The sequence below is a fragment of the Myodes glareolus genome, chromosome 26 (assembly GCF_982192425.1).
Source record: "Myodes glareolus chromosome 26, mMyoGla1.1, whole genome shotgun sequence".
NCBI lineage: Eukaryota > Metazoa > Chordata > Mammalia > Rodentia > Cricetidae > Myodes > Myodes glareolus.
This window is the reverse complement of record NC_142051.1, coordinates 2,483,537-2,509,311: the sequence shown is the minus strand read 5'-3', so window position 1 is coordinate 2,509,311 and position 25,775 is coordinate 2,483,537. Positions and strand designations below refer to the sequence as shown.

Here is a 25,775-nt window from a genome sequence, read left to right as displayed (position 1 = left end):
GACCAGGCAGGAAGTAGAGGCAGGGCAATGATAATTCTGGGAAGAGGGAAATTTCATTCTGAGGAAGCCAGACACAGAGCAAGCAAGATGTGACTGCCTCACTGAAAAGGTACCAAGCCACATGGCTAACACAGACAAGAATTATGGGCTAATATAAGTTTTAAGAGTTAATAAGAAGTCTGAGATACTAGGCCAATCAGCTTATAATTAATGTAGACCTCTGTGTGATTCTTTGGGACTTAATGGCTGTAGGGCCAGGTGGGGCAGAAATCTCTGTCAACATACATCCATGTATGTTGTTTTTCATACCCTAGCTATATAAGGAAGAGAATTGCACTGTTTACCTGTGTCATTCACATTACCTCTACCCCTAAGTAGGAAAAATAATTACCCAAATATGCAAACCAGCATAGTAGATAATAGCTCTTCCAGTACGTGCAATCCATTTCTCTACGGCCACGCATGTTTCTGCAAGGTAGCAATTAGGTGTGGTATCTTCAGTTAAGGTATTTGGGTAATCTGGTTGGCTAAAAGGAATATTGATTGCTTGATCTAGATGTTGCTAGCCAACCACAAGCTGTCCTGGCCAGCCACCACCAACAGTTTAGAACTCTCAAGCTCAACGAGGGACCTTCTCTCAGTGACATTTCTATTAAGAGCATTGTACAGACACTTACAAGAAAGGAAAAATGAAAGCTGAAAGGGCTGAGCTGACTTTGTGAGTGAAGATGCGTACTGCCAAGACAGATCATCTGGGTTCGATTCCCAGAACCCACATGATGGAAGGAGAGAACTGAATCCTGCAAGTTGTCCTCTGACTTCTAAACAAGCAAGTGTACACACCCCTCCTGCACATCTACTAGATAAAATAAAATGCAATAAAAATATTTTTAAAACACTTAAAATGCACCTTTGAAATATATCAGCTTGTAAGTAATTTTAAGACTGAAGTGAGGTACAGGGATATGACATATTTGCGCTGTTCCCTGTATATTCCTAAGGTTTCCTATTCCTTTACACAGAACATGTTCACTGAATAAACCAATCAACTAATGAAAGCATTCTCTATTACAGGAATCTGCAATAATAGCAAATATGTTACCTCCAATTCCCGTTGGCTTGGAATTCCCCACCGCAATTAACATGCAGCTTCGTTTCTGTGCATACCCATCTCTATAGCGAAAAGGGAGAGCTAGAAAAGCTAGGGATGCCACTGTTCTCATGGCTGCATCTGGGTCTCCCAGCAATCCTGCTGCTCACATGTCTCTCCTTGTCTGTAGAACACTGCACAGCCTCAGAGAATGCTCATAGGGGAAGCAGCAGAAGTATGTAGAGCCACCTCAGAGGGAGCTCTCCGCTTCCAGGAATAAAGTCACACATTGACAGGTGCTTCCTGTTTTCTCAAACACCTTGCCCATCTTTTGCACAACAAGCAACAGTTCAATCTGCAAGCCGTGACCCCCACAGGAAGCTGCCCGCAAGCTCAGGTAGTTCTTCAGGCTCTTAAGAAGTCTTGAACATTCTTGAGAAACGCCAACAAAAAGTGCAGTCATCTGTGAAGAAACAGGTCCGGAGGAAAAACGCCTTGGACTAGCACCGAAAGGGTGAGAATACTTTGCCTTGAGAGAGGTTTTTGCAAAGTACATTTTTAAAGCAAATAAATGTGTATTATTTAAATTTAGTGTTACCATGGTTGGAATTAAGAGGACGGACTGCAAGTGGGTGATGTTTGTCATGCTTCCGATAGGAGGTGGAAGGGAGGGGAAAAGAGAAGGCGTAGATCTCCTAGGAAGGGGCCAAGGGGTAGGATGGGCCAGGTCAAGTCAGGGAAAGGGATTGCTCAAAAGATGTGCTTGTTTCTGGAAGCTCACATACCCTCCCTGGTATTTCAAAAATAATCTGGAAATAAGTACAGAGCACCTCTATCCAGCTCTTTTAGTAAGCTTTAGCTGAGCAATTCTAGCAGCCTAACCTCAGGGAAGCTTGGACTGGGCCTGACTGGGGCTTTGTAGTCAGTTTGCAAAGGGATCTAGTTAAAGATGTCCTTTATGGCAATGACGCTAACTCCACACCATAGTTCTTGGACAAGCGACTTACCTTTTTAATAATAGAATAATGACAGGGGAAATTGTAGTTTCTGATAATGCTATAGGACTAGCTCCAGTAAGTGGTCTTTTGTTTGCTTTTGCTGTGTTCTATTTTTCCAATCCATATTGCCTAATGAAGGGAAATTATATGAACTTTTGTTTAGAAAATTGAAATTAAATTAAAATCAATTTCCTTAAAGTAAACTTACCCATTGGCTGATGAAAGGGATACAGGGTAGAAGTCATCTCTCCTGGATTCAAACATGTCTCTGTGACATTCAGCCATCTGAAAAAGCTCCCATAAACCCCATTAAGACCACCCGTTGCAGTGGATCAATGGGAGCTGTTAAGAATAATTGGTTTCATTTTGCTTATAGCCACAAAACTAGAAATACAAACCCAGGGATCATCTTCCAGGATAAACAGAAGCCTTCTGATCCTCACTTCAGGAAACCTTTGACATAACAGGATTTGAAAAACGTTCATGATTATTTGTTATTGTCATTATTATTTGAAGTTGCAAATTGTGTACACAGTGTTTCATCCTCTTTGACCTCTCTTATGTGTTATGGTCAGTTTGTCACATGGTGGTGCATGATTATTTCATATGGCCATGTGTGATTTTCTATCATTGTATTGGTACTTGGGTTTTAGGAAGACTCAGGAATAAAGATAGTAAGAAAGGTACCACTGGCTCTCTAAGCTGATTCTGCGAAGACGAGACATTGGGTATTCTTCCATGGATTAGAAAGAGTTTGGTGGCAGAGGGAGGGAGGTCATGTGCACCCCAGCTCCTGGCATAAGCTTCCTCCCCTGAGAGTTGCCTCAATCCAAACTTCACTTTGGAGAAAACCCACCAAACAATGACCCTTCCCCATGGAAAACAATGACCCTTCCCCATGAAAGGTCGGGACCACTCCCACAGGCTATTTAAACTGCCCTCCAGAGCAAGAACACATGGTCTCTGGGTTTCATGTGATCTCCCTTTTCTCTCTCTTACCCTCTCCATGTTTCCTCGGGGCTACCCAGGAGCGTTCCATTAAACATGGGAATCTTTAATTAGGTTTGACTCGGTCTGATTGGGATTATTTGCGCAGGCTGAGAGGCTCATCTAAGAGAAAATACCTAACAGAAAGATGTGGACTGAGCTGGGAAATGGGTAAAAGCTGAGAAGGTAGAGAGAGAGGAGAAGTTCACAGGTGACAGCGAGATACTGGGTACTGTATAAAAATGGCCGAACCAAACAACGTTTGAGTGTGCCGCAAAGCCCTCTCCTTGTGCCGTAGGAAGGGGGGTGATGATGAATGCTTGCAGAAGAGGCTTAGAAACTGACAGGTTGATACTACCTGCCAACCAGCAAAGCTGCAGCCTCCTACTCCCTTTCTCTGGCCCCTGACCTCATTCTCTCAGTTTCCCCCGAGTCTGTCCTGGTGGAGGAGGGTCATCTGGCTATGTGTGTCTTTCATTGGTTAATAAAGAAACTGCCTTGGCCCTTTGATAGGACAGAAAATTAGGTAGGCGGAGTAAACAGAACAGAATGCTGGGAGGAAGAAGGCAGTGAGGCAGTCGCCATGATTCTCCTCTCCGAGACAGACGCAGGTTAGGACCTCTCCCGGTAAGCCATGACCTTGTGGTGGTATACAGATTATTAGATATGGGTTAATCAATATGTAAGAGGTAGCCAATAAGAGGCTACAGATAATGGGCCAGGCAGTGTTTAAATGAATACAGTTTCCATGTAATTATTTCGGGTAAAGCTAGCCGGGCGGTGGGAAGCAACCCGCCACTCCTTCTACAGAGTGGCGCTCCAACGTGGTAACTAAATCCACTTAAAAACCTGAGAGAGCTTAAAAATAAGGAAAAGAGAATTTAACACAGATTTTGCTGCTTGCTAGGGCGTGCTGTAGAGAGATTTCCTGTTTCAACATTAGCCTCCATGTCAAGCCCAGCTCCAGGGCCATCTTTCCAGACGCTTATCCCACAGATGCACTGTGGATAAAAGAACTCCAAATCTTTTAAGCCCCAACTAGATTGCATAGGAAAATTCTGAAAAGCAATGACAAAGCCAGAGCAACAGCATTTCAAATATACAGTAATTGTGCCAATTGTGTATAATTTAGACAAAGCCATGGTTGCAGTTTAGAGATGTTAGCCTAGAACCATAAGAGAGCAGACTGATTTCTCTTATGCTTTATTGATTTCTGACTTTACTGCAGTCAAGCCCTCCCTGATTCCCTATGCCAGATGTGGACACTCCCCTGGCCTCCTGATCAAAAGAGCTCCCCTGTCCATCCATGTCTCCATGCTGAGCATTAGCAGAGGCGGGACACACTGGCCTTAAAGTTTCATGCTTAACACTCTCTGTGCTAAAAAGAGATTAGAACACTCTCATTCAGTATCTGTCCTTTTCAGTTCCTGGTATCCCGAGGGACAGCAAGGGCGCAGAATCATGTTTTCTGGCTTTAAAGCAGTGAAACCCCACAGTCCCACCTTCTTCACGCCGTTGGAGGGGAATCGTGGGTTAGCATCTGCAGTGCTGGGGAATTAGTACACAGTGAACCCCCACAGTCCTGCCTTCCTCACGCCGTTGGAGGGGAAGCATGGGTTAGCATCTGCAGTGCTGGGGAATGTACTATTACACAGTGAACCTCCACAGTCCCGCCTTCCTCGTGCCATTGGACTTCTTCGAATCTTGTTCTTCTGTGAAATCATCTCCAATCTACCTTTATTCGTATGCTCTAATGCCAGCGCCCCGATTCTGTTACCAGCTCTTTATCGCTGTATTACATGGCCTCCTGGCTGTCCAATTCTTATTCCTACATTCACTAGACATTTATTTAAAAGCCAATTGTGCACTGAGCGGTTTTCCAGATGGGAACAAATGAGCCTTTGGGACAATAGATACATGAAGAAGGCAATACAATTTGTGCAGACTGTGAGAGGAAGTCACCTGCAGGGTTCACTGGTGGGACAAACAAGGAAGAGGTCAGATGCATCTCCTAGTGTGGGAAATAGGACAAATGGGCATGGACTTGGACCCAGAGCAGCTGGGACTCCAATTCCATTCCTGCCTCCTCTGAGCTCTAGGGCCTCAGCAAGTTTATTTTCCTTGTTGGTGTCTTTGTTCTTCTACACCTATACTTCAAGCACAGAAAAAAAGGATATTCAGAATGAAATAAATATTTTAATATGTATTGTTAACACATATTTAGTATGTATTCTAGCACTGTTTTTCCTAGATCTGCATTGCATCTTCATCACCACCTCCTCTCCTTCCAAGTCCTCTCATGCCCCCACTCTCCCTCCCAAATCAATAACTTCTTAATTATTGTTGTTACATGTTCACACAAATGTGCATGCACGTGAGCATGTGCACACACACAAATGAGGTCATTTAGCATTCTTCATATGTGCAATATCTGGAGATGACCACGGGTTAGACAAATTACATAGTTAGCATAATTATTCATATTTTTTCATGACTACATTTCACAAGGTTTAAGCTTGTTATACACCACCTATTGACTCTACTCTCTTCCTCCATATTTCTCCTCCAGAGAAAATTTGATATTCATCACTCCCATATTCCCATGTTTATATTCCTTTGGTATCTACAAATAACAGTAGTAGTATTCATTTCTAAGCCTTGTCAAAGTACTCTGAGATTTTGGACTTATCTTCATATCTTACTTTGATCATTCAACATTCATTTTTTGTTAAATGTCCATGCAGATACAAGTAATTTTCACTTTCTTCGATACAGTAGAGTAGACCACTGAATGCTTATTCCAAAATATATCCATCCTTTATCTTGTGATAGTCACTTGTGTGTTCCCAATGTTCCTCTATGTATAACCGTGTCCTAGGGCTTCTACTTGTAAAAAACACCATGACCAAAAGCAACTTGGGGAGAAAAGAGTTTATTCCAGCTTATATAACCTGATAACAGCCCATCATGATGGGAAGTCAGGGCAGGAATTCGAGACAGGACCCTGGAGGTAGGAGACTGTTTACTGACTTGTTCTCTGTGACTGATGCAGTTTGCTTACTTATATACACCTTGACCAGCACCCAGAGCAGCAACATCCATGATGGAACGGGTCCTCAAAAACTAATCACTCATTAAGAAAATGCCACACAGCCGGGCGGTGGTGGTGCACACCTTTAATCCCAGCACTCGGGAGGCAGAGGCAGGCAGAGCTCTATGAGTTCAAGGCCAGCCTGGTCTACAAGAGCTAGTTCCAGAGCAGGCCCCAAAGCTACAGAGAAACACTGTCTCAAAAACCAAAACAAAGCAAAAACAAAAGAAGAAAAAATGCCATACAGGTTTTCTCACATACCAATCTGGTGGCAGCATTTTCTCAATTGGGATTCCCTCTTCCCAAACAACTCTAGCTTGTATCAAGTTGACATAAAACTAGCTAGTACAAACAGTGTTGCAATAATGCTTTTGGAGGTATCAAATGGCCTTTAGATCTATTACAGAATAGATACACTTTAAACTGCACAAGATACTGTCCTTCCCCAGAGCTGTGTGAGAGAAGCCATATCTTTGGACATGCAGCACTTTTACCCAGGGGTCTTAGCAATGGAAAGTTATTTTTTTTTCTTGGAGTTGATGATTGGTGCCACAGATTCCTACCAAGCATACCATCTATAATGATGATGGGAATATTTTTAACCTCCCAAGCATTGAGAGGCATTCCATGGAGGAAGGCATTCTCCCATTGTAGGAGAGATGCAGCACATAGGGTGAATGGAGCAGTCTAGGGACTGAAGATATGTACACACACACACACACACACACATATATATATATAATGCATGTATGTGTGTGCTAATGTGTATATGTGTATAGGTGCACATGTGTATGTATATATGTATGAGTATATATGTATATGTATACATGGTTATATGTATGTCTTGCTTTACCCCAACTTGTTAAAAACCCCACCCCACACATACAACTCCTTAAGACTAGGAGAAAACTGTACAAATTTTTAAAACATTTGAGCAAATGCTCATGAAATGACCACACAATGCATCTTAGCAATTTGTTAAGTATTCTGAATCTGAAAAAAAGTAAGGTGCTCTAATACACAATCTTAGAACATAATTTTAGAAGTAAAAAAAGAGACTTACATGTATATGTATAACACAAGTAACACTATGCATTTCAGGAGTTTGGAAAAAATGTGCATCCATCCCTCACTCAACAAACATTTAAGAAATGCTCACTGTGCTGGGTATGACATGGGCTCTGTAGTCCAAGAATGCCTGGTATCTTCTTCTAGCAAGAGTTTATGCGGCACGCATAAGAAACTTAAGTACAACATGAATGGTAAGGTTAATCCAGGGCCTGGAGCTGAGGCAGGAGGGCAGAGTGGGGCCCCGGGGAAGAGCTCTGCCTCTGCTCAGAGCCAAGTGTCCCTGAACCACGCGGCTATGCCGGCAGGGACATTTTTAACCTTAAGGCTCAAAAGGACTACACACTGACCCAAACTCTTTGGTGAGCCATGGCTGAACACTTACTCGTTTTACAGCCAGAAAGTTTAATTTTAGACCCTTTCCCAGCAATGAAGTACATGTTATATCAAGTTCTTGCTACATCTGCACAGTTTGCTGGTCTACTTCAGGAAGACCCTGCTGAGTCCAGCTCTCCTGCACATGTCCCCACTCAGTTCCCACAGTTATCGTTGGGCTTGTGGTGGTTTGAATGAAAATGGTCCTCTTAGGTTCATAGGGAGGGGCACTGTTAGGAGGTGTGGCTTTGACAGGGAAAGTGTGTCACTGGGGGTGGGCTTTCAGGTTTCAAATTACCATGTCTGCCTGCCTGCTGCTGTGGTCATGATGTCCTTCACAGCAACCAAAACCCTAAGACAGGGGAAGGAGGGAAGGAACTGCTTGCTTCTCCTCTTTTGCTAGTGGAAGAAACAAAGAAGTTCAGGGAACCTGAACCTTGGCCATTTAGTTCTGCAAGACCTTGATTTAAAGGTTTGTTTGTCCATTTCTTACCTTGTGACCTTGGCAAATTTGTTCCCTTGTCTTAGTCAGAATTGCTTAACTACCACGAGACATAAATCAGAGTTTAAAGCCCGCTCACAATCATTTGTTTTTGCTTAGCTCAAGAAACCATATTAAATCAAACAATAAAATAAGCTATAAAGATGTCAGAACTAAAATATCACATAGGGAATTAGTATTTAGTGTGTTGTAAATATATGTATATACTTCATCAGAGGACGCAATAATAGAAAAACCCTTATTTACAATAACAATGAGGAAGATGAAATACTTAGGAACAAACTTCAAAGGAAACTTGGGGAACTAGTGAGGAAAAACATCCATGAGAGATAGAAAAGTGAACTTGAACTAAGGCAAAGACATTCCTGGGCTGTGGGAAGCATGACTTTGTCTCATGAATATTGATTCTCCCAAATCAGTGCATAAATTAACCACCATCCCAATAAAATATGAGTAATAAATTGGCACATTTTGTATTCAAACAATGTAGAGAAACCAATCACTAAACAAAAGTCTCAAAAACAGCAAAGAAAATACTAGAAAGAGCAAACCAAGGAAAGACCAGCTCCACTTCATATTAAAACATGCTACAAAACTCTTGTAATTAAAACAATATGGTGCTGGTGGAAGACTGGATAAGCAAACCCAGAGAATGTATCAGAAAGTCCAAAGCTAGATTCTGGTACATTTGGAAGCTTAGAACCGCAGATGATAAAAAAGGCATCAAAAAGAAAACAAATTAAGGGGAGTTCTGGGGTAGTTCAATAATCATAAGAGCAAAATAAATTTAGAGCATACTCTATGCCATATATAAGCATGGTTCCAAATGAAACTGAGATATAAATAAAATTAAAATTACTGGGAGAAAACATAAATAAATTCCTTTTGAGCCTGGTTGCAAGAAGCACTTTCTTAGCAATAACTCATAGTTCATACACTTTATAAAACATTGATCTGACTAAACAGAAATAGAACTTTCTTGGGTGACAGAAAAGATCATAAGCAAAATCAAAATCGCAAAGTAAATCCACCCGTATATAAAACACAAATATTAGTGCTAAGCAAAGAATTCTCAAAAATGCAGAGCGTCTGCCTTTGTCAATCTACTCTAACACCAAAAAGGAATTTGACAAACATCATACCCAAATTACTAAGTTTCCCAACCCTAGAGAGGTACAAGCTAGTAATTCTTAAGTTAATTCTTGTAGCTCCCACGATAAGGAAAGTGGATAAGTAAATTAGGTAATTAGAGGCTGATTTCTTAGCTTCAGAGTCAGACAACAAAAGCCCTGTAGTGTTGAATTGGAATCAAATTAATGGCATGAATTCATGATGGTACATAATCAATGAATAATAGGTAAGAGACAGATGATAGATAGCTATAGACAGATAATGGTAGATAGCCATATATCAATGATGTGTGTGTTTGTGTGTGTGTGTGAGAGAGAGACAGAAGATGGTAGCAGACAGACAGACCAACAGAAAAATAGATAATAGATGGATATAGATAGATAATAGAAGAGAGATGATAGATTACGGATGATATATATATATATATATACACATACATACATACATATAGATAGATAGATAGATAAGATATATATATATATATAGATAGATAAGATAGATAGATCATATATATATTTAGATTGCATACATGTGCACATGTTTTTATAAACTATTCTTTGCTTGTTGTTTTTTGTTTCAAGACAGGGTTTCTCTGTGTAACAACCCTGAATGTTCTGCTTTGTAGACAAGGCTGGTCTTGAACTCACAGAGATCCACCTGCCCCTGCCTCCTGAGTGCTGGGATTAAAGGTGTGCACCACTACCGTCCAGATTTTTAGGCTTTGTTAACTTGTTGATAACTATGTTTGATGAGAAACTGAGAAGTAATAATGAGCAGAGCAAGCATCCAGATATTAGCTTCTAAATGCTAAATATTACTCTTGAGTAGAAGTAAAGGATCCTTGGGAAAATTACTGGTTTCTGTGTTGGAAGAGAGAAAGAATAAGATCATCCTGGTATATCTGGTGGTATAAACAAAAGCAAGCAAGCAAACAACTCCCCAAAACACCTCTAAAAAGATGAGGGCCTCGCATTCAGAGGACACAGGAGTCACACTGGAAGTGATATCTAATGATTAAATATGGGCCAATTTGAATGAAGTAACTGTGATGAATGATAACATACAAAATAAGCATTCGGGACTCCATCCTAATATAGAAAATTAATTAATTAATTATGAGAATAAAGGGGGCTCTTCTTACAAGCATTCCAGTTCGTGGACATCAGAGACGTTATAGGGCAGAAAAGCCATCAGTTGGAGATGGTGATAGGCCCAATACACAAGGAAAAAAATATACAAGGATGGTTGCATAGTCCTAAAGAGTCTCTCCACAGCTACTAACCAAGTAAAGAGCTAAAAATACCTATTTTACCATGAAGATAATCAGCAGGTTAAGTGCTCAACATTAACATCACAGTTTAAAAAAAATCAAGAAAATGGACCCATTGATAGGATGTACTGAGAAGCCCATAGTGGTAAGTGTGTCAGCTACACTAAATCAGTGCTAACTTGTTCACTATCTACATCCTGGACTATACAGTGGGCATTCACGTGCCAATTACGGTGGTGATTTCATAAAGGACATATTAGTTAATAGTGTGGTGTTAATGATAGCTTTCTCACTGTCGAAAACCGCATTGGAATTAAAGAAGACATTGCCATTTGGAGTCAGATGACAGATACATAGATATTCTTTGCACTGTCTTTATTTGTAGAGATCATAGCTTAATTAAGGAAAAGACTAGAAGGATTCTAAAGAGTGGAAAGACCTCTAAGAGTGAACTGCCTTCTTTTACAAGTTTTGATTATTCTGAAACTATTTAAAGATAAAAAGTTAGTACAAAGATTGAAAAGGATAAAGAAAATAGAATTAAGAAAACCTAAGTACTGTCAAAAATTTTTATTGTTAAAGGACAACTTAACATCCATCTATGAAAAAGGATACTTCTCTAAATAAAAGGTTAAGTATGCCCTGTTTATGAAAATCATTAAAAATACACAGAATGATATATCTATTACATAATTCTTCCCCGGATCAGTATGTTTCCTTTCTGACTCTTTGACTTAATTTTCAAATTATTGCTCATATTGTCGGAGGATACAACCTACAGAATGATATGGTGTTTGGCAAATTAACTGCATGACCACTTAGATCCCAGGAAAATTTGAGCATCTTAGTTTAATCTTATATATTGTACATTTTTCTTGATGACTGATTTCAGAAATCTACATTTTTGCCTGTCAAAGAAGGCTTGACTCACAGGTAGCAGGGACTCATGGAATAGTGAGAATTTCCCTCTCTGTTTTAAGAAGACGAGTGGAGAGATGAGGCTGGGATAAATGCTGTCTCCACTCTAAAGAGCTGGGTCGGTCCTGCAGACCACACACTCTCACTTCTCTATGATTCCCACCTCAAGTTCTTAGTATCCAATACACACACACACATACATATATAAATTTATACATATATACATATACATATATACATACATATATATGCATATATGTGCACACGCACACATATATATATATATTATATAAAATGTTGGAGCTCTTATCCTCATACGCTCTTCAGATCAGACTCTAATTATAATGAATGTTGCCCCTACTTTTTATAAACACAAGGTCATTTGTGTTTGTTACCAAACCAACCTAGTGTTGAGAATAGAAAGCAGGAGAAAAGCAGGGCCCCCCAACAGAGCATACCTAGCCGGCCAGAGTGTGGGTGTCTTTAGCCTGGTGTGACCAAGTGACTTGACTCTGATTCAGAATAACCATGTGCACCGTGAATGCCCACATCCTGCTAGACTCTGCTGGGTTCCTCTCTAACATCTCTGCTTGGAATTATCCTGCCTTACTGCATTTTCAGTGGGATCCAGTGGGGAAGAGCTGCTCTTGGTTTTGTTTCTAGTCCAGGAATTACTTGATCCTGAAAGTCTTACGCAGGAAGACACAATGAGAAATGGAATCAACATCATGACAGGAAAAAACAGAGAGGCATTGTTGTTTAATTTTTAGTGAATGTTTTACTTCAGACTCCCAACAAAACAGCAGAACTCCTGATTTCACCACCAGAGGGCAGAAAACATTAAGATATGGGGCAAACAAAGCCTACTTTGTGTAAGAGCCTCTCAATAGTGGTGTGAAACGTTAGGTGCAGGTTTCAAAAAATGAACTCACTCAGAAACGAAATAAGCTCTGTGTGAATGAGGATATTAAGGGATTAGGATGGGAAACCTCCTGGGGTTTTCAGGTCAGTAAAATCCTCTACCATGCTCTCATGACTCACTTTTATACGTTTAATTACAATATTGATTTAAACATTTAAATATAATGTCAAGTAAAATTGTGATGATTCCCTCCAAGTGATATATGAGGACAATATTGTCTGCCTGCGGCAACCTTACCTAGAAAAGGAAGAATGAGCTGGACCAGCCACTCCAGAATCAAAGTGGCCACGATCTTGAGTTTGAGTCATATATGGATCTCTCAAAGCAGGGCCACAGTTCTCTCCCTGACCAGCAAATGGCCATGGAGGGTCCCAGGGATTGTGATGGAACAGAATAGTCACACTGCAGGTCCAGCCCTACCCTGGAACAATGAGGCCAAGAGCATGTCCTACTGTGTGTGTGTGTGTGTGTGCACGTGTGTGTGTGCACGTGTGTGTGTGTGTGTGTGTATGCATGTGCATGCGTGCATTTGTGTGTGTGGGTGTATGTGTGTGTGTGTGTGTGTTAGGGTTAGAAGCTAGTTGGAATCAGATAATACAAATGTCTCCTGTTCCACTTTTCATCATGTCTTTCTTCACTTCTGTTTTGTTTTGTTTTTCAAACAGTCCTGAGTCATGGCTATCCTGGAACTCGCTCTGTAGACCAGGTTGGCCTCAAACTCCCAGAGATCCGCCTGCCTCTGCCTCCCGAGCGCTGGGATTAAAGGCATGCTCTACCACCATCAGGCTTCACTTCTATTTTTATTTTCTTCATTGCTGTTCTCATCCCTTCCTGAGCCCTGACCCATGTTGTCTCCTTTCATAGGATGCAAATAGAAAGGAGGGTTGAGTGGTTGCTATTAATGATTCAAAAATCATTTCAATTATGCTAATAAACTTGCCAGCATAGAAAGAGCTGGTGATAATGATCTTGCAAATGGACACGACTGGTCTATTCCAATTCCCTATGTGAGGCGATACCATACCACATATAAGATATTTTCTCCTGTTTGTTTATAATTCTTTAGCACTTATGTCATAGAAGAACTATACATCTTACTTAGAATCAGTAGTTATTAGTATATTCCAAATATACTATATTTTCCCTGGACCTTGGGAATGATCATGACAAATAACACACAGGTGAGCTAGAAAGCCCACGGGCCACATGCTTTCACATGCAACTTGAAACATCTCCAAGCAGAAAAAAATTCAGGATCTGAAACAGTCATATGGGCAACTGAGAGTATTGTGGACATGTGTACTAAACATGGGAATGAATATGTGTATATTTGTATAGCTTAAGTTGTTCTAATATGCTGTAGACAATGGAATGTTCTCGTTACTTTTAATCATAATCCCAGACATAGCAATACTCTACCCATGGTCTTTGCTAACATAAGGTTACAAAAGTTCATTTTCTCTAAAGTATTTCACCATATTATTTTTATTTCCTGATGTCCCGACTTCCAGCCTCTCCTCCACTATGAGATGTTCTTTCTTTAGAGACAGGTAATGCTGAGGATGTTGTATGTGTGTGGTTTGTGTAAACAAAGCCATCTTTCCAATCTGGCAGTCTTGATTGTTCTTGCTATTGTGACACCTTTGGGAACCAAATTTTCCCTTAATGGAGCTGAGTTAGTTCAAAGTAAAAACCTGACTATAAGATTTCACCACCGTGGAGCTGAGAGGTTTCATCCGCTCTCGGGAAATGGGCGACAAACCATTTCTCACATTTGCTTTTCTATTTCCATGCGTGTGTCAGTGCACATGTGTGTGCCAGTGTGTGGAGACCCGGGAACAACTCTGAGTATCTTTCCTCAGGAACCACTCACTCTCCCTAATTTTTTGAGAAGTGGTCTTTCTCTGACCTGGAGCTTTATGAGTACGCGAGGCTGGAAGGTTATGGGCCCAGGAACCCACCTGTGTCCTCTCCCAGTGCTGGGATTACAAGTAAATGTCACCTTCTCCAGCTTTTTTATGCAGGTTGCAAAGACTGAACTCTGGTTTTGTGTTTTGTTTTGGTTTGCTTTTGTTTTGTCTTTTAAGACAGGGTTTTTCTGTGTAGCCCTGGCTGTCCTGAAACTCACTCTGTAGACTGGACTGGTCTCAAACTCACAGAGATCTTCCTGCCTCTTCCTCCTGAGAAACACTGGTTTTATGCTTTTCTTACAAGAAAGTTATGATTGAACTAAATTTGTGGGCCTGAGTTAGCCAATTGGAAACATTTTTTAAAGAGATTCTTCTATGTTCCATTGAGGCTTGAAGGAGACTCCCTGATGGTGCTTAAGAAGCAAGCTCTGTTGGTTCTATGGCCGCAAGGAAATGACTTTTTCTCTCCCCTGTGTAATGTTAGAGGAGGACATGAAACTCAAAGGAGACCTGAGTCCAGGATGACGCCTTTATTGAAGGTTTTCAATACCCCAGCAGACCAGTGAAGCTGTACCTGAACTCCTGACCAGGGGATCTGAGATCGTAAGCGCAGGCTGTTCTAATCTCCTAAATTTGTGCTGATTTCACATAAGATAATATAAAAGAAGAATGCCATTGGAAGGAGAATCAAACCACAGGCACCAATATTCCTGTAGCAACAGTGTAAACAATGAGTGAAAAGCAAGGCCCCAAAGTCCTGCTGGGAGGATTCATGTCCTAGCACCACCTGACCTCTCTGTTGTATGACCCTGGGCTGTTCCTATATGTTCTATGCTTTAATTTCCATATGATGAATTGAGTTGAACTGAACTCAGGGTGCTCATGGAATTAGTTCAAGGATTCATGGATTTTTGCAGGGTCACTGGAAGAGCAACTGACACGCGATAAACACTCTGAGTCATGAGGCATCCTCATGTGAGCCTACTCAGCTCAGCACCAGGGGCCCTAGACATATTACAAGCTCCCTTTATTTCCCCCCAAAATAAACGTTAGTCATCGTATCACAAATACTCAAAACATTTGACAGAAAGATCAACTTGTTAATGCATTGCCTTTCAAAACCAAATTCAAGTAAAAAGAAAAATGGATAAAGTCACATAATAAGCAGTGTTTCTATTTTAAACTTCAGAGAGAGCAAGCAGAAGCATGATCACATCGGCAGATCTGACTGCTTATGGCTTTGGTTTAGATATGGTTTGAGTGCATCTCTCGATGTTCATGCAGGGCAAGCTTGGGCTGTGTTGCGGTGGAGCTGAGGTGTGAGAACTTTACCAAGTGAGACTTGGCGAATGCTAACTGGGTCATGGGGCTACATGGAGGTTAGTATTCTTCTCTCGAGGGAGGTCTCAAGGGTGTCACCCCCATCTCTCCGACTTCCTATCTCACCATGTTTTCTCCTTTGCACATGCTCATGACATTGCGGTACCATCTGCCACGCGGCCGCCACCAGACTCAAACAGATCCTGATGATGCTGTGATCTTGAGCCTCTACAACCATGTGCAAAATAAGACTCTGTTCTTTCTGAAGTACTCAGGACTGGGTTGTAGCCCCCATTAGCACAGTGGATGATTAACATTCTCAAGGCCCTGATTCAATCCCCAGTAACACTGGAGATGCTTCATAAAGTAACAAGATTCACCTAGGATGATTTTAAAGCAACATAAAATGAACTGAACCAATATTTCTTCTTCCCCAAGAATTATTTATTATATTATTATATATTACATGATATATTATAGATAGATAAATGGTCAGCTAGATGACAGACAGATGATAGATAGATGATAGGTAATAGGGAGCTAGATAGATTGGTAAAAGATAGATAATAGATATATGATAGATAGATAGATAGATAGATAGATAGATAGATAGATAGATAGATGGATGGATAGATAGATGGATGGATGTGTCTTGTAATTCTGATGATAGGTGAAATTATACATTTAAATTTGGGGAGAGCAGAATAAAAATAGATTGATTTTTTAAAGCTCTCTACATTAAACAGTTTAGAAGATGGCTCATTTGGTAATGTGCTTGTCATGCAAGCATGAGTTTAGATCCTAAGCACCCTGTAAAAACTAGGCTCATTGGTGGTGTACATCTATAATTCCACTGTTCGAAGGCAGACATAGAAGAAGCCCTGGACATCACTGGCCAGCCTATCCAGTCATCCTCCTGGCTCGATGAGACATGCCATCACAGAAAGTAAGGTGGAGGGAGCCTGGGAAGATATGTAGACTTCTGGCCTACACATGTTGAGCTGCACAATATGCATACACATACACATATACACACATACAACCCACACTACAAAGCACCAACAAAAAATCTCCAATAAGAGTTTGTGACTGTATTCTGTAATAACAAGCAGATTCCTAAGTGTCAGTAGGTAATGATGAACAAAGCAAATGAATGTCTGTTCATAAAACAGCTCCTGGTAAGGTTGAAGTGAAAGCCCTTCTTCACACAGTAGCCAGACTCCTTCTATCCATGGCTTTCCCAGATCCTAAGGCTTCCCGGCTGCTCGCTTCTGTAAGATAAGAGATAAATAGAACTGCTGAGCGTGGAGGAACGTGGTCCTTGACAAGACAGAAGGAGCACGAGTTTCCCTTTCATCCCACTAAAGAGTCACATGATCACACCTCCCTGCAAGGGCATCTCTGCCATGAGCACCCCAGGAGATTTCCATATACAGTTATATGTGGCTGAAAGCTGCCATTTGAACACATGACTTCAAAGTCCATGTCATCTAGGTTCCCACTTGTTTCTCCTATCTATGCCTTGACTTTTTCAGTTTCTCTTCTTTTCAGTGGGGGCTAAAAATGTTGTGCATCTTGAGAATCATGTGACACTCAAACCAGATGATATGTTTGAAATCACTAGAACCAAAATTGTCGTTCAACCAGTATATAAAATGTTTTGACTATGTTGTTTGTTAATCTGAGGTGCAAAGCACTCAACTGATTCATTTCTGCTAAGCACTCAACTGATGAGCGTTTTGTTTCCATTGAGATTGGATAGACAGGGAAGGCAGACTCTGATGTTTTGCTGTCATGGAAGTTCCTTGGCCTAGGCTGCTGTTACTATGAGGACACTGAGAGCTCTCTTTTATGACAGTCGGCTCCTCTGCACCCTAGGTTTTAGCACATACTTATTTAGTGTAGAGATACCCTACGAAAGCTTTGCAGAGCTCCATCTCAGCTGAGCCTGTAGTTCCTCAGTAGAAGAGTATCTGAAGCTCACAGGAAGAAAAACTTTTAATTTCAAACTAAAACTCCAAATGTCAAACAATTGAAGTGATTAGTACTATAGATCTCAAACTGATAGTTGCAAGAATTGACAATTTTAATGAACACATATGACTATTCAGGTGATTTAATAAAATTTTAGGCTTAAGTTTTGTCCCATACACATGTGTGCCACTTTGTTAGAAAAACTCCAAGAGCATCCATCCCACGATGGGATCTGAGTTGCTTGGAGATGTTGGTCATTGGATGCAAACAGCACCACTGCTGATATCTTAAGGCTCTGACATTAACAACGTGAGTGTACACTTCACACAGTCTAACCCATGCATAGACAGAGGGCACACTTGACACATGCCTCAAATCCCAGGAAAGCACAGTCTTCTTCTAGGAACAGATAATGTTCACGAAGTCACAAGACTGCATCCAAAGAGGGATGTGCCTTACTCTGATCTCTATGCCATTCTCCAACCCTCTCAATTACAAGTCCCCCATCCCCTGTGCCACACGCACATACACACTTCCCCTGTGCCAGTCACACGTATTTCGAGCTATCCTCCCCAGTAAGTATCTTACAACATGTCCTTTCCCATCTGACTTCCAGGGTTCTACCAAAGTTTACCTCTTAGGCCTTTTTATGATGACCTCTGACTGACCTGTTACCCTGACCAGAGCCTGGCTCCTCAGGGAATAACTTAACAATGGAACAGTCCCCGCTCTCCCTGTTGACTCTTCTAAGTGCTTGCCTTAGCTACTTCCCACCAGGAAAGTGAGACAAAAGGTGTAACATGTGGGCTGGCTTGTTGGGGTTTCTGTCCCACCTGGTACCCCACAACCGGCAAATCCCAAAGAGAAATCACACACAGGACTCCATAAGGTTATAAACTGATTGGCCCATTAGGTCAGGCTTCTTATTAGTCCTTGTAACTTATATTAATCCATTATCATTATCTATGTTAGCCACATGGCTCAGTACCTTTCTCAGCTGTCAGCTCACATGTTGCCTCTTCGGAGATCTGGGCAGGAATGGAGAGGGAGCTTCCTGCTTTCCAGAATACTCCCAGTCTCTTTGCTCCACCTCTACTTCCTGTCTGGCTTTCCCGCCTATACTGCCTGCCTGGCCAATCAGCGTTTTATTAAAATATGATTGACAGAATACAGACAATTCTCCTGCACCAAAAAGGGACATCTGGGTACCCTCCACACAACTCATGGAGTGGCTTTACGTACTGCTCTTGGACCTTGAGATGTCACTTCAATATTCCAGCTCCCCTTTCCACCTCTACACAGCAGGAAAGGCGATGGCTTCCTATAGTTAATGATCAGTGCTTATTTAATTCAACTGTCTGTGTGGTGCACTGTTTATTTAGTTCTTTGCTATATTCTGCATCTCTGCCGAGTGTTAAGTCATATTTAATCTTCATGGCATCCCTATGAGGTGTTTATAGACGAGAAAATCGATAAAGAGTTGTTGAGGAGCACAATCAGATGGGGGTGTAGCCCTTGGATCTTACAGAGCCTTTCAGGAGCTAGTGCGGCTGGTGGTTTTCTTGCTTCCTAGAGCACAGAAGTGATGGACCTGTCATGACCAGAGGCACATGGAGAATAAACTCCCAAATCCACTACTGCTCATCCAGGTCAGCATTGCCTCTGTGCTGATTTTGCTGCTCCAGCCAGTTTTACACAAAGTCAATACTGTAAATTTACATGTGACCTAGTTTAATCTAACTGTGGGCTGTGGTTCAATTATTCAGCAATTGATTACTAAGAACTTACGAGAGCTTTTGACAACCGCTGTAAATGCAGCCTTTCTTCTGTGGTCTGTCTCATAAACTAACCTTGCTACTTCACATTCCTATGACGACCCTGTAGCTCCTAAATAACCTAGAGACACAGAAGGAGCCATGCCCTGCAGACATCATGGATGTAGAAGGGGATTCTGGGGGGATACTGAGCTGATGCTCCAGCTAATTTAAGTTCCAAGTGTTACCCTTAGGCTTATTTTATGCAGTACACTTCAGAAGCATCGGTGCCTTGATTTTGCTTATTTATAACCTGCTTCCTTTACTTTCCATTTAATGGGCAAGCTCACATGAAGAAGCAAGCGGAATGATCCAGTGGGCAAGGACTGAGAGAATAGGCAGACCATATCACACTGAGACCCAGACTCATTTAGTGGTTCCTTCCCTGATGGTATCACAAAACTCAAGAAAGAAGTTCATGGAAGCTTCTGAATTGCCCTGGCTGGTACTACAGAGGCAGCCACTAACTATGTCATGAGTGATAGGACCACGGCCGCATAAGCTGCTACACTCTTGATCGGCCTACAAGGCGAAGTTGCTAGGACTAATGGCGATGGCGTAACAGATTCCCAACAAGCCTGGACTGCTGCCTTCCAGCTTGCTGTCTCTACTGCTCGGAAATGTTAGAACAGGTCATCTGCTTAGCATTTGCAAGAACTGATGCTCCTTCATGTGGGGGTGCTAAATTCATCACCACAAGACATAACGTACACTCTCTGCTCCTGAAGTAGCAGTGTGGGAGCCTAGCCTGTCCGCCCTGGCATTATCCTTGACTCCGTTGCTCTATCTAGTCACTAGACCAAAAGTTTATGTCATTTGGTTTTTGTTTCTCATATTTTTTTAACTCTACATGTCAAGTGTCTAAGTCACTTTAACTAAGGGCCTAAAAATAGTGATGGGTTTCTTAAAGACATTTTCCTATAAGTCTTCTTTGTACTGTGACCATATCTACCCACACCACCCCCTACACTGTTTCTATTCATTCTCCCAGAATCTCATTTCCTTCTTCACGATAAGAACCTACTGTTTTGACTAATAAGAGAAGCTGGTTTCAGTCTCTTTCCAGGACTGGATAGATAAATTTGTAAACGATCCACCTTTATACTCTGTCCCACGTGGAATAGACTCTCCCCATCCCACAGCATCCTCATGTGACTCTAAGTTTACTACATGAGAGCTATTATGTATGGGGAGGTGTGTGAGTGGATCAGTTAGAGCACAGACCTTGCCACTGAAGAGGAAAAAGGACCAAGGAAATGCTGCCTCTGGTTCTCCCTGTAGCAGAGAAAGAAGACCAATGGGAGTTTGTGTAGTCTTGCCTCTGCTAAGAACATTTCATGGGGAATCATGTCAAAATGGCTGATCCCATATGCTTTGTTGGGATGGAGACTCTGGACTCCTTCCCTTGCTGTCATCCTGTGAGCTCCAATTCAGCTAGCATGTATCTATTTATACACCCCTAGCCATACCTATTGTTACCATGCCACGTGCAAAGAGTATCCCCAGTGTGTGGTAATTTCCTTTGAAGAACAACAGTCAGGATGCACCGAGGGATGAGGAGGGCCCTGTCACCAAGCACAGAAACAATGATAGCTCTGCTCTCTCTTTGGTGTCCCTCGCTTTGGTTTTGTTCAGAACTCTCTTGGGGAAAGAAAAGAACTACAAAAGGCAAAGCAGACAAACTAGATGAAATCAGAGAAATGGAAAAAAAATAGAACTATCACAAAAGGAAACGGACAGAAGTGCAATGGCCGAGCCTCCTCAATGCAGGTGTAGATGGTCCTGGCATTGATTCAGGGCTGTGTGGACAGCGTAACCTGAAATTAATGTCCTGTTTTATAAGGCTCATTAGTATCAACACTTCCTCCCAGTAAGCAAGCAGAGGTTGAGGCTATTGGGTAACATTACCACGACAGGGGTCACCTCCCTTCCTACCAGCAGCTGTGCCTCAACGACAAAAAGCTCCCTCAGATTTATATTCAGCTTTCTATTTGATCTTTGAGAGGTTCAATGTGATTTGATCACATTCAACCCCCTCGTCCGGCTTAGCAGGTCCACCCTCCCTTCTCACTCACACAGCTTTGTCTTTCTTCTTTCAAGACTGCTTTGTGCTGGCAACTATTCTTGGCTGCGTGATCTTCCAGTGGAGCATTATCAGTTTATCGGGGATCACATTCTTAAACAGCACCCCCCCTCTCTCTCCCAGAAGCTAACAACTGTCAATAGCTCCACAACTAGGGGTAGGATTGTGTGCCCGGCTCCCCTATATATGCTGAGATTTGGTCTGGCTAGGACTTACAAAAGCATTGTGCAGCCAGGCAGTGGTGGCACATGCCTGTAATCCCAGCATTCAGGAGGCAGAGGCAGGCAAATCTCTGTGAGTTTGAGGCCAGGCTGGTTTACAGAGCAAGTCCCAGGACAGCAAGGGCTATTACACTAAGAAATCCTGCCTTGGAAAACAAAAAACAAAACAACAAACTAAAGTTTGTGCATCCCATCACTAGCACTGAGTTCCTGTGTGCAGCCGCCCTATTGTGTCCAGAAGATAATGAGATAATGTCTCCTTATCGTCACCCAATTGCCTCTGGCTCTTACACTCCTCCTATCTCCTCTTCCAAAATGGTCCCTGAATATATATATATATATATATATATATATATATATATATATATATATATACGTTCATATATATATACATATATACGAAGCCTGCAGACATTAATTCCTCCTGAGTCTCTAACAGCCTGTTTGTGGGGTTTAAATTAAAATTCTCTTGTGGGTCTCCAGTCTATCAACCTTCCCCACTAGCTTGTGGATGCACCAAGCTTCCACAATCACAAAACCCAATTCCTTAACAAACCTGTTACACAACACACACACACACACACACACACACATACACACACACACACACCATCACCACCATTACCACCACCACCACCACTACTACCACCATTCTGGTTCTGTTTCTCAAGGAAACATTACCCCTGAGTGATACACCAATTAAATGTAAAATGGCAGCCAAGTAAAACAGAGTCCCTCTCCTTGTGGTCGGATTACTTGTGCCCTATAGCCAAAACACAACAGGGGATAAAAGGCAGTTAAGAGATAGGTGTGGTGGCACATTTAATCCAAGCATTTGGCAGGCAGAAGCAGGCAGATCTCTGTGAGTTCAAGGCCAGCCTGGTCAATAGAGCGAGTTCCAGACCATCTAGGGCAGAGAAATCCTGTCTTGAAAAGCAAAAAACAAAACAAAGCAGAAATGGCAGCTATGAGCATCGGCGCTGAGATAGCGTGAATGATGTGAGAATCAATACAGTGAGTTTCGAACAAAGCCAGAGCACCGGAAGCCTCCAGCTCTTCTTCGGGCCCTGTCTGAGGCCAGACAAACAGACAGCATGGTTTCTGCTGATGGTGCAGACAGAAGCTTCCTGGCAGCACTGGCTTGTGTTGGCATTGTTAACGTAAAGCCACAAGAGACAGGTGAGAGCCCGAGTGCCTCTGTAGTACACGGGCGATCAGAGACGACAGAGCTCCATCCCTGAAGGACAGGCTCTATGTGGGGTTTACAAAGGAAAGCCCTGTAACCAGGTCCCAAGGGCCTTGCTACTTTTCCTTCCCAGGATGAGACAAGCCATTGTGAGCAAGTGACACCTGCGTCCTGGTGTCGCAGATGCTACTTTGAAGTAGAGTTTCTGCAGTGTCTACAACCCATTTCCCAGGAGCCAAAGCACAGCCATTTCTCCTTGACCCTCTTGTAGGTTACCCACTACTGCATACATGAGCTGTTTGTAATCCAGCTTCCCCAAGAAGAATATGGTACCTACCATAAAAACACAAGAATGTGGACCAAAGAAGGGTCATATCACCAAATCAGTAAATGAGTTAGAAAGGAAATTATTTATTATACTGTCTTTAATAATCAAGTTTGAGATTCAGTTCAATCATCATTAAAAGCAAAACCCCTTCCTCAGCTAATTTCTCCTCCAGAACAGTGTGGGGCTTTCAGAACTGACAATTGCTAGCTATGGTTGTTTCTATTGTTGCTGTTTTCTGATGCTGGGAGTCAAACCCCAAGCCTTGAGTCTGTTAGAAAAGTCCCCCTACCATATAGCCATACCTAGACTCAAGCCAACTTTGCTAACTGCTGGGTACCTCTATTTCCCTGTCTGCAAAATGAAGATAAGAAAATAGATACTAGAGGTCTTCTCAGAAACTGGTGTAAATTCTCCTCACTGCCTGTGTGGCTGACTCACTTCTAAGGCAGGAAAAGTGTACAAGCAGAGGGGAAACCAACATTAGCTGTGTAACTCTGACACATCAGTGCTTTATGCCTTATTGATTTATTCACTAAGTTGTAAGAAAATACTTCTGATAAGCTCCTGGAGATGAAACAGTGCCGTGTAGACCCCCCCAAGGCACAGATGAAAAGTCTGAGTGGTGGTGATGGTTGCTTTTAATTGTCACCTTGACACAGTCCAGAAAGACTTGGGGAAGGAGTCTCAGTCAGGGATTGCCTAGGCCAGGTGGGTGTGTCTGTGGGAATTATCTTCATTCTTTTAGTTGTGGTGAGAAGACCTGCTCCCATGGAGCATGGCATGCAGAGCCCTGTGGACTATGGGCCAGGTTTGGAATGAGTTTGAGGGGCCGAGGCCACTAGAGAGCTCACTGTGGTAGCACGGGGACTACTGATTCAAAGAGAATCTGAAAGAGCCCTGCATCTGGGGGCCTCGATTTAAAGTGCTGGAACTCGAGATAAAAGGAAGGTGAAGGATTTTCAGTGGAGAACTGGGAGACTCTCACAAAGAAACGGGTGTGGGAAAGGAAGAATTGGCACGAGTTCCTCTCCAGTCTCTGGTTCATGCTTCTGGCTGGATAGTGGAGCCATTTACATTGAATTACTTGTAGGATCAGGATCTTCACAGATCTAGAAATCTCCCACAAAGTTCTCTCTGTGAATCCTGGCTAGAAAAGACTAGAGAGGTGGCTTACATAATAAAGATGAAATTTAATGATTAATGAGTTTGTCTTTCTGGAGATAACTTGCTTATTTAAACCTGGTCACTTATGGCCTATGTCCCTGCCTTAGAGTTTCGAGCACTGACAAATACCTCGACTGAGAGTAATTTGAGGAGAAGAGTGCTTATTCCACCTCACACTCCTGATCACAGTCTATCACCGAAGAAAGGCAGGGCAGGCACTAAACAAGGCAGGAACCTGGAGGCAGGAGCTGAAGCGGAGGCCCTGGAACAGGGATGTTTATTGGCTTCCTCCTCATGGCTTGCTCAGCCTGCTTTCTTATAGCACCCAGGACCACCAGCCCAGGGTGGCACAGCCCACAGTGAGCTGGGCCCTCTCGTCTTTCACATCAGTCATGAACATGGACACAGGCTTGCACACAGGCCAATACGTGGAAGCATTTTCTCAATTTGGAGTCTCTCTTCAAAAATGACTCTAGTCTGTGTCAAGTTGACCAAAAACTCACTAGCACACTGCCCATGTGACTTTCCTTGTCTACTGAGTTCCAGGCTCTTTCAAGCCTCTGTTTTCAAAGCAGCCCACCAGATAAACTCTGTTTGATTCCTCCGCAAGCTTGAGCTCGTGGTCCACACTTTGTTTGGTGTGTTTGGCTCTTCCTTTTCCATGTGCGAATTTCCCGCTTTCTCTTCAGAGGTACTTTCCCACCAACTGCTCCCCCAGACACCACTGACTCCAGACACCCCCATGGACCATGTCTCCTGCTCGTGTGCGCTCATGGTTCTCCATGGCTGTTCCCACTGTGGAAGGCAGAAGAGCATGGTTTTGCACTGGGCTGTCTTCTAGGCAAAACTTCCAGTCTCTTGAGGAACCTGACCTTGTCTTAGGCTCCAAAGATCCCAGAATGATGCCATAGTTCAAGGTCAGGAGAAAAAATGTTAAATTTAATTAAATGTAACTAGATTAAAAGAGTCAGTCTCTTGCTTAATTAGGAGAATATGGAGATGCAGATACAGCAAAACATACCTAAAGTATATATTTTTAAAAATCACCCTAAATGGCTATTTAGGCCCAAACTTAACCTTAAACCAGTCATGCCAAACATAACACCTTTCTTATCTGCCTCTCACCTCTCCTTTGCTCTTCCTGAGTAATGTGGGGCCCATGCTTTTCCGAGGAACAGAGGAAGGGTGCTGGGGAGGAAGATAAACTCCTACAACTTTACAAAACTCCCCCTCAGCCCTTATGTTACAGACTCTACATGAGCACACATGCTCAGGTCAGTTCCTCACCACACAGCCATGCAGAGCTGATCGGAGCAAACGCGGGCAAATACTTCCTTCCCTGCACAACTTTCATTGTGGGATCCATGGTTTGTTAGATGCCCAGAAATAATGCCATCACATTTTGCTCACCTTGGTGTTTCTG

General features: G+C 42.3%; 1 long non-coding RNA gene across 1 annotated transcript in view; it reads left to right on the top strand.

Annotated features, from left to right (window-relative positions):
- Nucleotides 1–1,451: 1,451 nt before the first annotated feature.
- Nucleotides 1,452–25,775, top strand: part of LOC125389902 (uncharacterized) — a 50,202-nt gene continuing 25,878 nt past the window's right edge. Inside the window, exon 1 of the long non-coding RNA XR_015736726.1 lies at nt 1,452–1,604. This is a non-coding gene — a long non-coding RNA (uncharacterized LOC125389902). The remainder of the gene's footprint in view (nt 1,605–25,775) is intronic.